The sequence below is a fragment of the Pan troglodytes genome, chromosome 4 (assembly GCF_028858775.2).
Source record: "Pan troglodytes isolate AG18354 chromosome 4, NHGRI_mPanTro3-v2.0_pri, whole genome shotgun sequence".
NCBI classification, from domain to species: Eukaryota; Metazoa; Chordata; class Mammalia; order Primates; family Hominidae; genus Pan; species Pan troglodytes.
Genome location: NC_072402.2, coordinates 95,004,643 through 95,019,580, shown reverse-complemented (window position 1 = coordinate 95,019,580; position 14,938 = coordinate 95,004,643). Strand labels below are relative to the sequence as shown.

The window sequence follows — 14,938 nt, the reverse complement described above, 5'->3', positions numbered from 1 at the left end:
TTCCAAGCTTTTTAAATTTTTAGAGACTTGTTTTGTGGCCTGACATATGGCCCATCCTTGACAATGATCCATGTGCTGAGGAGATGAATGTGTTTTCTGCAGCCAATGGTTGAAATGTTCTATAAATATCTATTAGGTCTATTTGGACTATAGTGCATACTAAGTCCGATATTTCTTTATGGATTTTCTCTCTAGAAGTTCTATCCAATGCTGAAAGTGGGGTGTTGAAGTCTCGAACTATTACTGTACCGGGGTTATGCTTCCTTTGCTCTGATAATATTTGCTGTACACATCTGTGTGCTCCAGTGTTGGGTGCATGTATATCTACAACTGTCATATCCTCTTGCTAAACTGACCTCTTTATCAGCATATAATAATCTTCTTTGTCTCTTCGTATAGGTTTTGCCTTAAAATCTAATTTTTCTGATATAAGTATAGCTACTACTGCTTTTTTGTTTTCCTGTGGAATGCAATATCTTTTTCCATCCTTTTATTTTTAGTTTATATGTATCTTTATAGGTGAAGTGTGTTTCTTCTAGGCAACAGAACAATTGGTCCTGTTTTTCATTCATTCAGCCACTCTATGTCTTTTGATTGGAGATTTTACACCATACACATTCAATGTTATTATTGATAAGTAAGAACTCACTCCTGCCAGTTTGATATTAGTCTCCTGGTTGTTTAGTGGTCTTCTCTTCCTTCTTTCCTTCCTTCCTGTCTTCCTTTTAGTGAAGGTTATTTTCTCTTTTGATATAATTTACTTTCTTCCTTTTTATTATTTGTGTACCCATTGTATTTTTTTTTAATTTCACGTATGATATGCTTTAGCTGTGTCCTCACCAAAATCTCATCTTGAATTCCCACATGTTGTGGGAGGGACTTATGGGAGGTAATTGAATCATGGGGGCAGGTATTTTCCATGCTGTTCTCATGATAGCAAATAAGTCTCATGAGATCCGATGGTTTTAAAAAGGGGAGTTTCCCTGAACAAGCTCTCTTGTCTTGTCTGCTACCATGTGAGATATACCTTTCACCTTCCAACATGATTGTGAGAGCTCTCCAGCCACGTGGAACTCTAAGTCCAATTAAACTTCTTTCTTTTGTAAATTGCCCAGTCTTGGGTACATATTTATCAGCAGTGTGAAAACAGACTAATACAGTTAATTGGTACCAGGAGCTGGGCACTGCCAAAGATACCCAAAAATGTGGAAGCAACTTTGGAACTGGGTAACAGGCAGAGGATGGAAAAGTTTGGAGGGCTCAAAAGAAGACAGGAAAGTGTGGGAAAGTTTGAAACTTCCTAGATACTTGTGGAATAGCTTTGACCAAAATGCTGATAATGATGTGGACAATGAAATCCATGCTGAGGTGGTCTCAGATGGAGATGAGGAACTTGCTGGGAACTGGAGCAAAGGTTACTCTTGTTATGTTTTAGCAAAGAGACCAGTGGCATTTCACTCCTACCCTAGAGATCTGTGGGACTTTGCACTTGAGAGAGATAATTTAGGGTATCTGGTGAGAGAAATTTCTAAGCAGCAAAGCATTCAAGAGGTGACTTGGGTGCTGTTAAAGGCATTTGGTTTTAAAAGGGAAACGCAGCATAAAAATTTGGAAAATTTGCCACCTGACAATTTGATAGAAAAGAAAATTCCATTTTCTGAGGAGAAATTCAAGCTCGCTGCAAAAATATGCATAAGTAATGAGGAGTCAAATATTAATCATCAAGGCAATGAAGAAAATGTCTCCAGGGCATGTCAGAGACGTTTGTGGCAGCCCCTCCCATCACAGGCCCAAAGGTTTAGGAGGAAAAAATGGTTTTGTGGGCCAGGGCCAGGGTCCCTCTTATGTGTGCAATCTAAGGACTTGGTGCCCTGCATCCCAGCCACTCCAGCCATGACTAAAAGGGGCCAAGGTATAGTTTGGGCTGTTGCTTCAGAGGGTGGAAGCCCCAAGTGTTGGAAGTTTCCATGTGGTGTTGAGCCTTTGGGTGCACAGAAGTCAAGAACTGAGGTTTGGGAATCTCCACCTAGATTTCATAGCATGTATGAAAAAGCCTGAATGCCCAGGCAGAAGTTTGCTGCAGGGGCAGAGGCCTCATGGAGAACTTCTGCTAGGGCAGTGTAGAAGGGAAATGTGGGGCCAGAGCCCCCACACAGAGTCCATAGTGGGGCATTGCCTAGTGGAGCTGTGAGAAGAGGGCCACTGTCCTCCAGATTCCAGAATGGTAGATCCACCAATAGCTTGCACTATGCACCTGGAAAAGCCACAGACACTCAATGCCAGCCTGTGAAAGCAGCCAGGCGTGGGGCTATAACCTGCAAAGCCACAGGGGCAGAGCTTCCCAAGGCCATGGAAGGCTACCTCTTGCATCAGGGTGACCTGGATGTGAGACCTAGAGTCAAAGGAGATCATTTTGGAGCTTTAAGTTTTGACTGCCCCTCTGGATTTCAGACTTGCATGGGGCCTGCAGCCCCTAAAAAATTAGGCCAATTTTTTCCATTCGAAATGGCTGTATTTACCCAATGCCTGTACCCCCATGGTATCTAGGAAGTAACTAACTTGCTTTTGATTTTACAGACTCATAGAAAAAGGGACTTGCCTTGTCTGGAATGAAACTTTGGACTATGGACTTTTGAGTTAATGCTGAAATGAGTTAAGACTTTGGAGAACTGTTGGGAAGGCATGATTGGTTTTGAAAGGTGAAGACATGAGATTTCAGAGGGGTCAGGGGTGAAATGATGTGGTTTGCCTCTGTGTCCCCACCCAAATCTCATCTTGAATGCCCATGTGTTGTGGGAGGGACCCAGTGGGAGGTAACTGAATCATGGGGGCAGGTCTTTTCTGTGCTGTTCACATGATAGTGAATAAGTGTCACAAGATCTGATGATTTTTAAAAGTGGAGTTTCACTGCATAAGCTTTATTCTCTTGTCTGCTGCCATGTGACATGTGCCTTTCACCTTGCACCATGATTGCGAGGCCTCCCCAGAGAAGTGGAACTGTAAGTCCAATGAAACCTCTTTCTTTTGTAAATTGCCCAGTCTCAGGTATGTCTTATCAGCAGTGTGAAAACGAACTAATACAAGACACTATGAGGATTGCAAGTACTTTCTTATATCCCATTATTGTACAGCTGATAACAACTTAATACTCTTTGCATATACAAACAAGCAAGCAAAAAAAAAACAACAACAAAAACTCTACATGTTAACTTTATCCACCCCCCAACTTTTAAACTTTGTGTTGTTTCTATTTGTATCCTTTATTGTACTATTTATTTCTTCAAAAGTTGCTGTAGTTATTATTTTTGATTGATTCATATTTTAGTTTTCTAAGTAAGAGAAGTTTACACACCATAGTTACAGTGTTATAATATTCTCTGTTCTTCTGTGTACTATTACCAGTGAGTTTTGCACCTTCAGGTGATTACTCATTACTCATTAATGACCTTTTTTTCTGATTGAAAAAATCCCTTTAGCATTTCTTGTAGGACAGGTCTTGTGTTGGAATACCTCAGCTTTTGTTTGTCTGGGAAAGTCTTTATTTCTCCTTCATGTTTGAAGTATATTTTCACCAGATATACTCTTCTAGGGTAAAAGTTGTTTTCTTTAGAACTTTAAATATGTCATGCCACTCTCTCCCAGCCTGTAAGATATACACTGAAAAGCTTGCTGTCAGACATACTGGAGCTCCACTGTATGTTATTTTATTTTTTTCTCTTGCTGCCTCTAGGATCCTTTCTTTATCATTGATCTTTGGGAGTTTGAATATTGAATGCCTTCAAGAACTCTTCTTTGGGTTAAATCTGCTTGGTGTTCTATACCTTTCTTGTATTTGGATATTGCTATCTTTCTATAGGTTTGGGAAGTTCTCTGTTAGTATACCTTTGAATTAAATTTTCTACTTCTATCTCTTTCTCTATTTCCTCTTTGAGGCCAATAATTCTTACATTTGCCCTTTTGAAGCTATTTTCTAGATCCCATAGGCATGTTTCATGGTTTTTTATTCTTTTCTTTTTTGTCTCCTCTGTGTGTTTTCAAATAGGCTGTCTTCAGGCTCACTAATTCTTTTTTCTGTTGGATTGATTCTGCTATTAAAAGACTCAGATGCACTCTTCAGTATGTCAACTGCGTGTTTCAACTCCAGAATTTCTGATTGATTCTTTTTCATTGTTTCAATCTCTTTGTTAAATTTATCTAATGGAATTCTGAATTCCTTCTCTGTGTTATCTTGGATTTCTTTGAGTTTCCTCATAACAGCTATTTTGAATTCTCTATCTGAAATATCACATATCTCTGTTTCTCCAGAATGTCTCTGGTGCCTTATTGAGTTTGTTCAGTGAGATGATATTTTTATGAATGGTCTTGATGCTTGTGGATGTTTGTCAGTGTCTATGTATTGAAGAGTTAGGTATTTATTGTAGTCTTTGCAGTCTGGGCTTCTTTTTACCCATCCTTCTTGGGAAGCATTTCCAGGTATTTTAAAGGACATGCATGTTGTGATCTAAGTCATATCTGCATGAGGGGACATTTGAAGCCCACTAATGCCATGCTTCTTGCAGACCTGTAGAGGTACCATCTTGGTGGTAATGAGTAAGACCTGGAAGAATTCCCTGGATTACCAGGCAGAGACTCTTGTCCTCTCCTCTTGCTTTCTCCCTAACAAATAGAGTCCCTCTCTCAGTGCTGAGGCAACCAGAGCTGTGGATGGGGTGACACAAGCACTCCTGTGGCCACCATCACTGAGACTGCACTGGGTCAGACCTGAAGCCAGCACAGTACAGGGTCTTTCCCAAGGCCCCCTGTTAACCACTACCTGGCTACCACCTATGTGTGCTAAAGGCCCCATTGCTCTATAATCAACAGGTGGTGAAGTTAGCCAGGCTTATGTCCTTCTCTTCAGGGCAGTGAGTTCCCCTGGGCCCTGGGTGGATCAAGAGATGCCATCTTGGGGCCAGGGACTAGAATCAAAAACCTTAGACATCTACCTGGTATCCTATTCTACAGCAGCTGAGCTGGCACTCAAACCATGAGATGTAGCCACTTCCACTATTTCCTTCCCTTTCCACAGGCAGAGGAGTTTCACCCTGTGACCACCACCATCACAGGCTCATGGTGAGTACTGACAGACTACTGTTAATGTTCATTTAAGACCCAAGGTTTCTTAATTTAGCTTGTGGTGAATGCTGCCAGGCCTAAAAATCACGCTTCAGGGAAGTGGACTCCCTTCTAGTCCAGAGCACATCCAGAAATGCCATCCAAAAGCAAAGGCCTTGAACTGGGGACCCCAAGATTCCACTTAGTGCTCTACACCCCTGTGGCCAAGCTGGTACCTAAGATGCAAGACAAAATCCATTTTACTTTTCCCTCTGCTTTTCTCAAGCAGACGGAGTCTCTTACCACAACCATCACAGTTGGGAAAGTGCTGGGTCTCATCTAAAGCCAGAAAGGCTCAGAGTTTCACCCAAGGCCCATAAGTATTACTGCTAGTTATTCAAGCCCAACGGATCTTTAGTCAGCAGGTGTTGGGTCCCACCAGGATTAGGCCCTTCCCTTCAAGGCAGCAAGTTTCTTTCTGGCCCAGTGTATGTCTAGAAATATTGTCTGGGAACCAGTATCTGGAATGGAGATCTCACATTTCTGTCTGGTGCCCTATCCTACAGTGGCTGAGCTGGTATCCAAAATGTAAGACGAAGTCCTCTTTACTCTTCCCACTCCTCTCTTCAAGCAGAAGGAAGAAATCTCTTTTGGAGCCATAAGTTTTGCAGCCTGGGGTTGAAGGAAGAGTGGTGCAAGCACTCCCTTAGCCACCAAGGCTATTGTCTCAGTAGGTCACGTACCTTCCAAGTTCACTGGTTCTAAGCCCAGCTCACCAGTATGACTCACCTAGGAGTTGCAGTCTTTGTGGCCTAGAATGTCTTTCAAGTTTATTTAGGGCCCCAAGTACTTTAGTCCACAATGGCAAGTTTCCTAGAACTCAAGTTCCAACCACTGGGATGGGTGATTCACCTTCTGCTAAGGCCACTTTGTATGTTCCCTCTGTAGCAGGCATCAGCTGAGTTCAGCCCAGTTTTGCTTTCCGCTGTGACAGGGCAGCACTGAGTTCAATGTAATGTCTCAAAACTGCTGTCCTCTCCCTCTCCCAAAGGCACAGATTTTCTCTCAGCACCACACACCTGCTGCCAAGGGATGGGGTAGGGATGGTGTTGGAAATTCAGCACTGTTTCCTACCCTATTCAGTGCCCCTTTCAGCGATATGAAGTTACAACCAGGTACTGTGTGTGCTCACCTGATATTTGGTTCTTATGAAGCTGTTTTCTGTATGTAGATAGTTGTTAAATTTGGTGTTCCTGTAGGACAGATAACCAGTGAAGCCTTCTATTTGGCCATCTTGCTCTGCCCCTCTCCAGTAATTACCTTTAATATTAATTTTCATTCAAGAAAATAGACCAGATCACCAATTCCATTTTATCCATGCTTCTAAATGAAATAAAATAATTTAATGAGTATTTTTCCCGCCTTCTAGATCACAAAGTTAGTTCAAATAAAATTTTGTAAAGAATAGAAAATGTTCATGTGATATAACAGAAAATTTCAGTTTGTTACTCTTAGAATTAATTTTTATAATGATATTGTAGCATTATATATATTTTAACCATCAAGCTAAGTAGAACTATTCCACCCAAAAAGCAAAGCACTGTTTTAAAATGGGCTAGTTCTCACTAAGTAACATCTGATTCCAATAATTATCCCATCCACCAACTGCAAAGGTAGTGTGATTCCTGTTTTGCTTCTACCTATCTTTTCCATCAACTCTTAAAGCACCTACATTTCATACTTCTCAATGGAAATATTGTAATAACCCCTCAACTCCATTCATGATATTTCTTTCCTTTTTTTCATTTTATTAGAACTTCTCTTTTTGTCTTTCCTTTTTAATACATTTGACCACTGAGTTTTAATTAAAGTTCTAGAATGCCTTGTATTGAACATGTTAATACTGTGTTCAAACCAACTTCTATGTTCCTCAGTGCCTTTACAATAAATGGAAATCTGTTGCAAATTCATTCACACTTGACTTCCAGCCATACTGTCATTAAATCTCTGAACTCTAATCAGGCCAAATGTATCATTTCCCAAACATATGCGTACCTATTTTTATCCTCCAATTTTGTGCAAGTGGCTTCATTTATATAATTTGCTGGTTAATTTAACCTGTAAAGTCATACATCTCAGCCTATTTAAGCCTTTGGAGAACCTATCCATCTTTCACAGCCAAACTCAATGCTCACCTTTCTGAAGCTCTATCTGTATTAGTCTTTCCTTCTTCTAAATTACCAAACCATTTTTAAAATTTACCACATTCTGCTTCTTGAAATCCATATTACATTCAAATGTTGGTTTATGATAAAAGTAACTAATAGCGTTTTTCATAAAATAGACTCTCAATAAATTTGTGTGAATTAATGAATTAATTATGTGGACTAGAAATGGTTCATGGGCTGTAAGAGAAACTGTGCCCAACCAGAACTTTGGTAAGAGAAAGCCTGGTGATTCTAATGAAAATGCAACTCTCACGTCTCATTTTTTAAAACTTCATAGCCAAGGGCTAGAAACTTATGTGATTATATTTAAACTTTAATTTTAAAATGAGATTAATTATGCATAAAAATGTAAATATATGTAATCAAGCCTACCTATCAAACAAACACAACAGGTAACAATCAAAATGCAGTCTTTTTGTTCCTATTACTGCTTTACCTTCTAAAAACATTTTCTTAAAAATTTAAAACCCAGAAAGAAGGGGCCAGCCTTCAAGCAACAGTGACCCAAGATGGCAGCCACCATGGGCTCAGGAGTAAAAGTCCCTTGCAATTTCCAACTGTTGGAAGAACTCAAAGAAGGCCAGAAATAAGTAGCAGATGGCACAGTTAGCTGGGATCTAGAAGATGAGGAAGATATGACACTTACAAGATGGACAGGGATGATAATTGGGCCTACAAGAATAGTTTATGAAAACTGGGGGGAGTGGCTGGCAAGATGGCTGAATACGAACAGTTCCGGTCTGCAGCTCCCAGCGAGATCAATGCAGAAGGTGCGTGATTTCTGCATTTCCAACTGAGGTGCCCAGCTCATCACATTGAGACTGGTTATACACTGGGTGCAGCCCATGGAGGGCAAGCGGAAGAAGGGTGGGGCATCGCCTCACCTGGGAAACACAAGGGGTCGAGGAACTCCCTCCCCTACCCAAGGGAAGCTGTGAGGGACTGTGCTGTGAGGAACAGTGGACTCCAGCCCAGATACTATGCTTTTCCCATAGTCTTCACAACCCACAGGCCAGGAGATTCCTTCAGCTGACTATGCCACCAGGGCACTGGGTTTCAAGTACAAAACTGGGCAGCCGTTTGGGCAGACACCAAGCCAGCTGAAGTTCTTCTTTCATACCCAAGTGGCACCTGGAACACCAGTGAGACAGAAACGTTCACTCCCCTGGAAAGGGGGCTGATGCCAGGGCCCAAGTGGTCTAGCTCAGCGGATTGCACCCCCACAGAGCCCAGCAAGCCAAGATCCACTGGCTTGAAATTCTCGCTGCCAGAACAGCAGTCTGAAGTTGACCTAGCATGCTTGAGCTTGGTGGGGGGAAGGGCGTTTGCCATTACTGAGGCTTGAGTAGGTGGTTTTCCCCTCATAGTATAAACAAAACTGCTGGGAAGTTTGAACTGGGCAGAGCCCACCACAGCTCAGCAAAGCAGCTATAGCCAGACTGCCTCTTTAGATTCCTCTTCTCTGGGCAGCATATCTCTAAAAAAAAGTCAGCAGCCCCAGTCAGGGGCTTATAGATAAAACCCCCATCTCCCTGGGACAGAGCACCTGAAGAAAGGGGAAGCTGTGGAGCAGCTTCAGAAGACTTAAACATCCCTGCCTGCTGGCTTTGAAGAGAGCAGCCCCACATGGCGTTTGAGCTCTGCTGAGGGACAGACTGCCTCCTCAAGTGGGTCCCTGAACCCCGTGCCTTCTGACTGGGAGACACCTCCCAGCAGGGGTTGACAGACACCTCATAGAGGAGTGCTCCAGCTGGTACCTGGTGGGTGCCCCTCTGGGACAAAGCTTACAGAGGAAGGAATATGCAGCAATCTTTGCTGTTCTGCAGCCAACACTGGTAATACCCAGGCAAACAGGGTCTGGAGTGAACCTCCAGCAAACTCCAGCAGACCTGAAGCAGAGGTGCCTGACCGTAAAAGGAAAACTAACAAACAGGAAGGAATAGCATCAACATCAAAAAGGATGTCCACTCAGAAACCCCATCCAAAGGTAGATAAATCAAAGACCAAAGGTAGATAAATCCACAAAGATAAGGAAAAATCAGTACAAAAAGGCTGAAAATTCCAAAAACCAGAATGCCTCTTCTCCTCCAAAGGATCACAACTCCTCTCCAGCAAGGGAACGAAACTGGACGGAGAATGAGTTTAACAAATTGACAGAAGTAGGCTTCACAAGGTGGGTAATAACAAATTCCTCCAAGCTAAAGGAGCATGTTCTAACCCAATGCAAGGAAGATAAGAATCTTGAAAAAAGTTAGATGAATTGCTAAGTAGAATAACCAGGTTAGAGAAGAACATAAATGACCTGACGGAGCTGAAAAACAGCACAAGAACTTCGTGAAGCATACACAAGTATCAATAGCTGAATCAACCAAGCTGAAGAAAGGATATCAGAGATTGAAGATCAACTTAATGAAATGAAGCATGAAGGCAAGATTAGAGAAAAAAGAATGAAAAGGAATGAACAAAGCCTGCAAGAAATATGGGACTATGTGAAAAGACCACACCTACATTTGATTGGTATACATGAAAGTGACAGGGAGAATGGAACCAAGTTGGAAAACACTCTTCAGGATATTGTCCAGGAGAACTTCCCCAACCTAGCAAGACAGGCCAACATTCAAATTCAAAAATTACAGAGAACACCATAAAGATAATGCTCGAGAAGTGCAACCCCAAGACACATAATTGTCAGATTCACCAAGGTAGAAATGAAGGAAAAAATGTTAAGGGCAGCCAGAGAGAAAGGTCAGGTTATCCACAAAGGAAAGCCCATCAGACTAACAGTGGATCTCTCTGCAGAAACCCTACAAGACAGAAGAGAGTGGGGGGCAATATTAAACATGCTTAAAGAGAAGAATTTTCAACCCAGAATTTCATATCCGGCCAAACTAAGCTTCATAAATGAAGGAGAAATAAAATCCTTTACACACAAGCAAATGCGGAGAAATTTTGTCACCACCAGGCCTGTCTTCAAGATCCTCTGAAGGAAGCATTAATACGGAAAGGAAAAGATGGTACCAGCTACTGCAAAAGCATACCAAAGTGTAAAGACCATCGACACTATGAAGAAACTGCACAAACTAACTGGCAAAATAACCAGCTAGCATCATAATGACGGGATCAAATTCACATATAACAATATTAACCTTAAATGTAAATAGGCTAAATGCCCCAATTAAAAGACAGAGACTGGCAAATTGGATAAAGAGTCAAGACACATCAATGTGCTATATTTAGGAGAGCCATTTTATGTGCAAAAACACACATAGGCTCAAGATAAAGGGATGGAGGAATATTTACCAACCACATGGAAAGCAAAAAAAGCAGAGGTTGCAATCCTAGTCTCTGAAAAAACAGACTTTCAACCAACAAAGATGAAAAGAGACAAAGAAGGGCACTACATAATGGTAAAGGGATCAAGACAACAAGAAGAGCTAACTATTCTAAACATATATGCACCCAATATAGGAGCACCCAGATTCATAAAGCAAGTTCTTAGGGACCTACAAAAAGACCTTGACTCTCACACAATAACAGTGGGAGACTTTAACACCTCACTGACAATATTAGAGAGATCAATGAGACAGAGAATTAACAAGGATATTCAGGACTTGAACTCAGCTCTAGACCAAGCAGACCTAATAGACATCCACAGAACTCTACACTCCAAATCAACAGAATATACATTCTTCTCACCAACACATTACACTTATTCTAAAATTGACCACATAATTGGAAGTAAAACACTCCTCAGCTACAGTAACCAAAACAGCATGGTACTGGTACCAAAACAGAGATACAGACCAATGGAACAGAACAGAGCCCTCAGAAATAATGCCGCATATCTACAACTATCTGATCTTTGACAAACCTGACAAAAACAAGAAATGGGGAAAGGATTCCCTATTTAATAAATGGTGCTGGGAAAACTGGCTAGCCATATGTAGAAAGTTGAAACTGGATCCCTTCCTTACATCTTATACAAAAATTAATTCAAGATGGATTAAAGATTTAAATGTTAGACCTAAAACCATAAAAACCCTAGAAGAAAACATAGGCAATATGATTCAGGACATAGGCATGGAACCAAAACACCAAAAGCAATGTCTAAAACACCAAAAGCAATGGCAACAAAAGCCAAAATTGACAAACGGGATCTAATTAAACTAAAGAGCTTCTGCACAGCAAAAGAAACTACCATCAGAGTGAACAGGCAACCTACAGAATGGGAGAAAAGTTTTGCAAACTACTCATCTGACAAAGGGCTAATATCCAGAATCCACAATGAACTCAAACACATTTACAAGAAAAAAACAAACAACCCCATCAAAAAGTGGGCTAAGGATATGAACAGACACTTCTCAAAAGAAGACATTTATGCAACCAAAAGACACATGAAAAAATGCTCATCATCACTGGCCATCAAAGAAATGCAAATCAAAACCACAATGAGATACCATCTTACACCAGTTAGAATGGCGATCATTCAAAAGTCAGGAAACAACAGGTGCTGGAGAGGATGTGGAGAAATAGGAACACTTTTACACTGTTGGTGGGACCGTAAATTAGTTCAACCATGGTGGAAGTCAGTGTGGCGATTCCTCAAGGATCTAGAACTAGAAATACCATTTGACCCAGCCATCCCATTACTGGGTATATACCCAAAGGATTATAAAATGTGCTGCTATAAAGACACATGCACATGTGTGCTTATTGTGGCACTATTCACAATAGCAAAGACTTGGAACCAACCCAAATGTCCAACAATGAGAGACTGGATTAAGAAAATGTGGCACACATACACCATGGAATACTATGCAGCCATAAAAATGGATGAGTTCATGTCCTTTGTAGGGACATGGATGAAGCTGGAAACCATCATTCTCAGCAAACTATCGCAAGGACAAAAAACCAAACGCCGCATGTTCTCACTCACAGGTGGCAATTGAATAATGAGAACACATGGACACAGGAAGGGGAAAATCACACACCAGGGCCTGTTGTGGGGTGGGGGGAGGGGGGAGGGATAGCATTAGGAGACATACCTGATGTTAAATGAAGAGTTAATGGGTTCAGCACACCAACATGGCACACGTATACATATGTAACAAACCTGGACATTGTGCACATGTACCCTAAAACTTAAAGTATAATAAAAAAGATAAACAAATAAATAAATAAAAACACTCCTCAGCAAATGCAAAAGAATGAAAATCATAACAAACTGTCACTCAGACCACAGTGCAATCAAATTAGAACTGAGAATTAAGAAACTCACTCAAAACCACACAACTACATGGAAACTGAAAAACCTGCTCCTGAATGACTACTGTGTAAATAACAAAATTAAGGCAGAAATAAATAAGTTCTTTGAAACCAATGAGAGCAAAGACACAATGTACCAAAATCTCTGGGACACAGCTAAAGCAGTGTTTAGAGGAAAATTTATAGCATTAAATGCCCACAAAAGAAAGCATGAAAGATCTAAAATTGACACTGTAACATCACAATTAAAATTAACTAGAGAAGCAAGAGCAAACATGTTCAAAAGCTAGCAGAAGACAAGAAATATATAAGATCAGAGCAGAACTGAAGGATATAGAGACAAGAAAAACTCTTCAAAAAAATCAATGAATCCAGGAGCTGGTTTTTTGAAAAGATCAACAAAATAGATAGACTGCTAGCCAGACTAATAAGAGAGAAGAATCAAATAGACACAATAAAAAATGATACAGTGGCTATCACCACAGATCCCACAGGAATACAAACTACCATCAGAGTATATTATAAACACCTCTACCCAAATAAACTAGAAAATCTAGAAGAAATGGATAAATTCCTGGACACATACACCCTCCCAAGTCAAAACCAGGAAGAAGTCAAATCCCTGAATAGACCAATAAAAAGTTCTGAAATTGAGGCAGTAATTAATAGCCTACTAATGAAAAAAAAAGTCCAGGACCAGATGGATTCACAGCAGAATTCTAACAGAGGTACAAAGAGTAGCTGGTACCATTCTTTCTGAACCATTCCAAACAATAGAAAAAGAGGGAATGCGCCCTAACTCATTTTATAAGGCCAGCATCATCCTGATACCAAAACCACAGACACAACAAAGAAAGAGAATTTCAGGCCAATATCCCTGATGAAATCAATGCAAAAATCCTCAATAAAATCCTGACAAACCAAATCCAGCAGCACATCAAAAAGCTAATCCACCACAATCAAGTTGGCTTCATCCCTGAGATGGAAGTCTGGTACAACATACACAAATCAATAAATGTAATCCATCACATAAACAGAACCAATGACAAAAAACACATTATCTCAATAGATGCATAAAAGGCCTTTGACAAAATTCAACAGGTCTTCATGCCAAAAAAACTCTCAATAAACTCAGTATTGATGAAACGTATGTTAAATTAATAAGAGCTATTTAGAACAACCCCATAGCCAATATCATACTGAATGGGCAAAAACTGGAATCATTCCCTGTGAAAACCGTCAGAAGACAAGGATGCCCTCTCTGGCCACTCCTATTCATCATAGTATGGGAGTTCTGGCCAGGGCAATCAGGCAAGAGAAAGAAAGAGAGGGTATTCAATTAGGGAAAGAGGAAGTCAAGTTTTCTCCTTTTGCAGATGGCATGATTATATATTTCAACCCCATTGTCTCAGCCCAAAGTCTCCTTAAGCTGATAAGCAACTTCAGCAAAGTCTCAGGATACCAAATCAATGTGCAAAAATCACAAACATTCCTACACACCAATAATAGAGAGCCAAATCATGAGTGAACTCCCATTCACAATTGCTTCAAAGAGAATAAAATACCTAGGAATCTAACTTATAAGGGATGTGAAGGACCTCTTCAAGGAACTACAAACCACTGCTCACGGAAATAATAGAGGACACAAACAAATGGAAGAACATTCCATGCTTATGGATAGGAAGAATCAATATCATGAAAATGGCCATATTGCCCAAGGTAATTTATAGACTCAATGCTATCCCCATCAAGCTACCAATGACTTTCTTCACAGAATTAGAAAAAAACTACTTTAAAGTTCATAAGGAACCAAAAAAGAGCCTGTATAGCCAAGACAATCCTAAGCAAAAAGAACAAAGCTGGAGGCAACATGCTACCTGACTTCAACCTATACTACAAGGCTACAGTAACCAAAATAGCATGGTACTGGTACCGAAACAGATACACAGACCAATGGAACAGAACAGAGGCCTCAGAAATAACCACACATTTACAACCATCTGATCTTTGACAAACCTGACAAAAACAAGCAATGGGGAAAGGATCCCCTATTTAATGAATGATGTTGGGAAAACTGGCTAGCCATGTGCAGAAAACCGAAACTGGATCCCTTCCTTAAACCTTATACAAAAATAAACTCACGATGGAGTAAAGACTTAAATGTAAAACCTAAAACCATCAAAACCCTAGAAAAAAACCTAGGCAATACCATTCAGAACACAGGAATGGGCGAAGACTTCATGACTAAAACACCAAAAGCAATGGCAACAAAAGCCAAAATAGACAAATGGGATCTAATTAAACTAAAGGGCTTCTGTACAGCAAAAGAAACTATCTTCAGAGTGAACAGG

The 14,938-nt window shown here is 40.6% G+C and overlaps 1 long non-coding RNA gene across 1 annotated transcript in view; it reads right to left on the bottom strand.

The window, feature by feature from the left end:
• The window catches only part of LOC134810088 (uncharacterized), a 795,882-nt gene that overhangs the window by 634,713 nt on the left and 146,231 nt on the right, over positions 1 to 14,938 (bottom strand). The window lies entirely within an intron of this gene.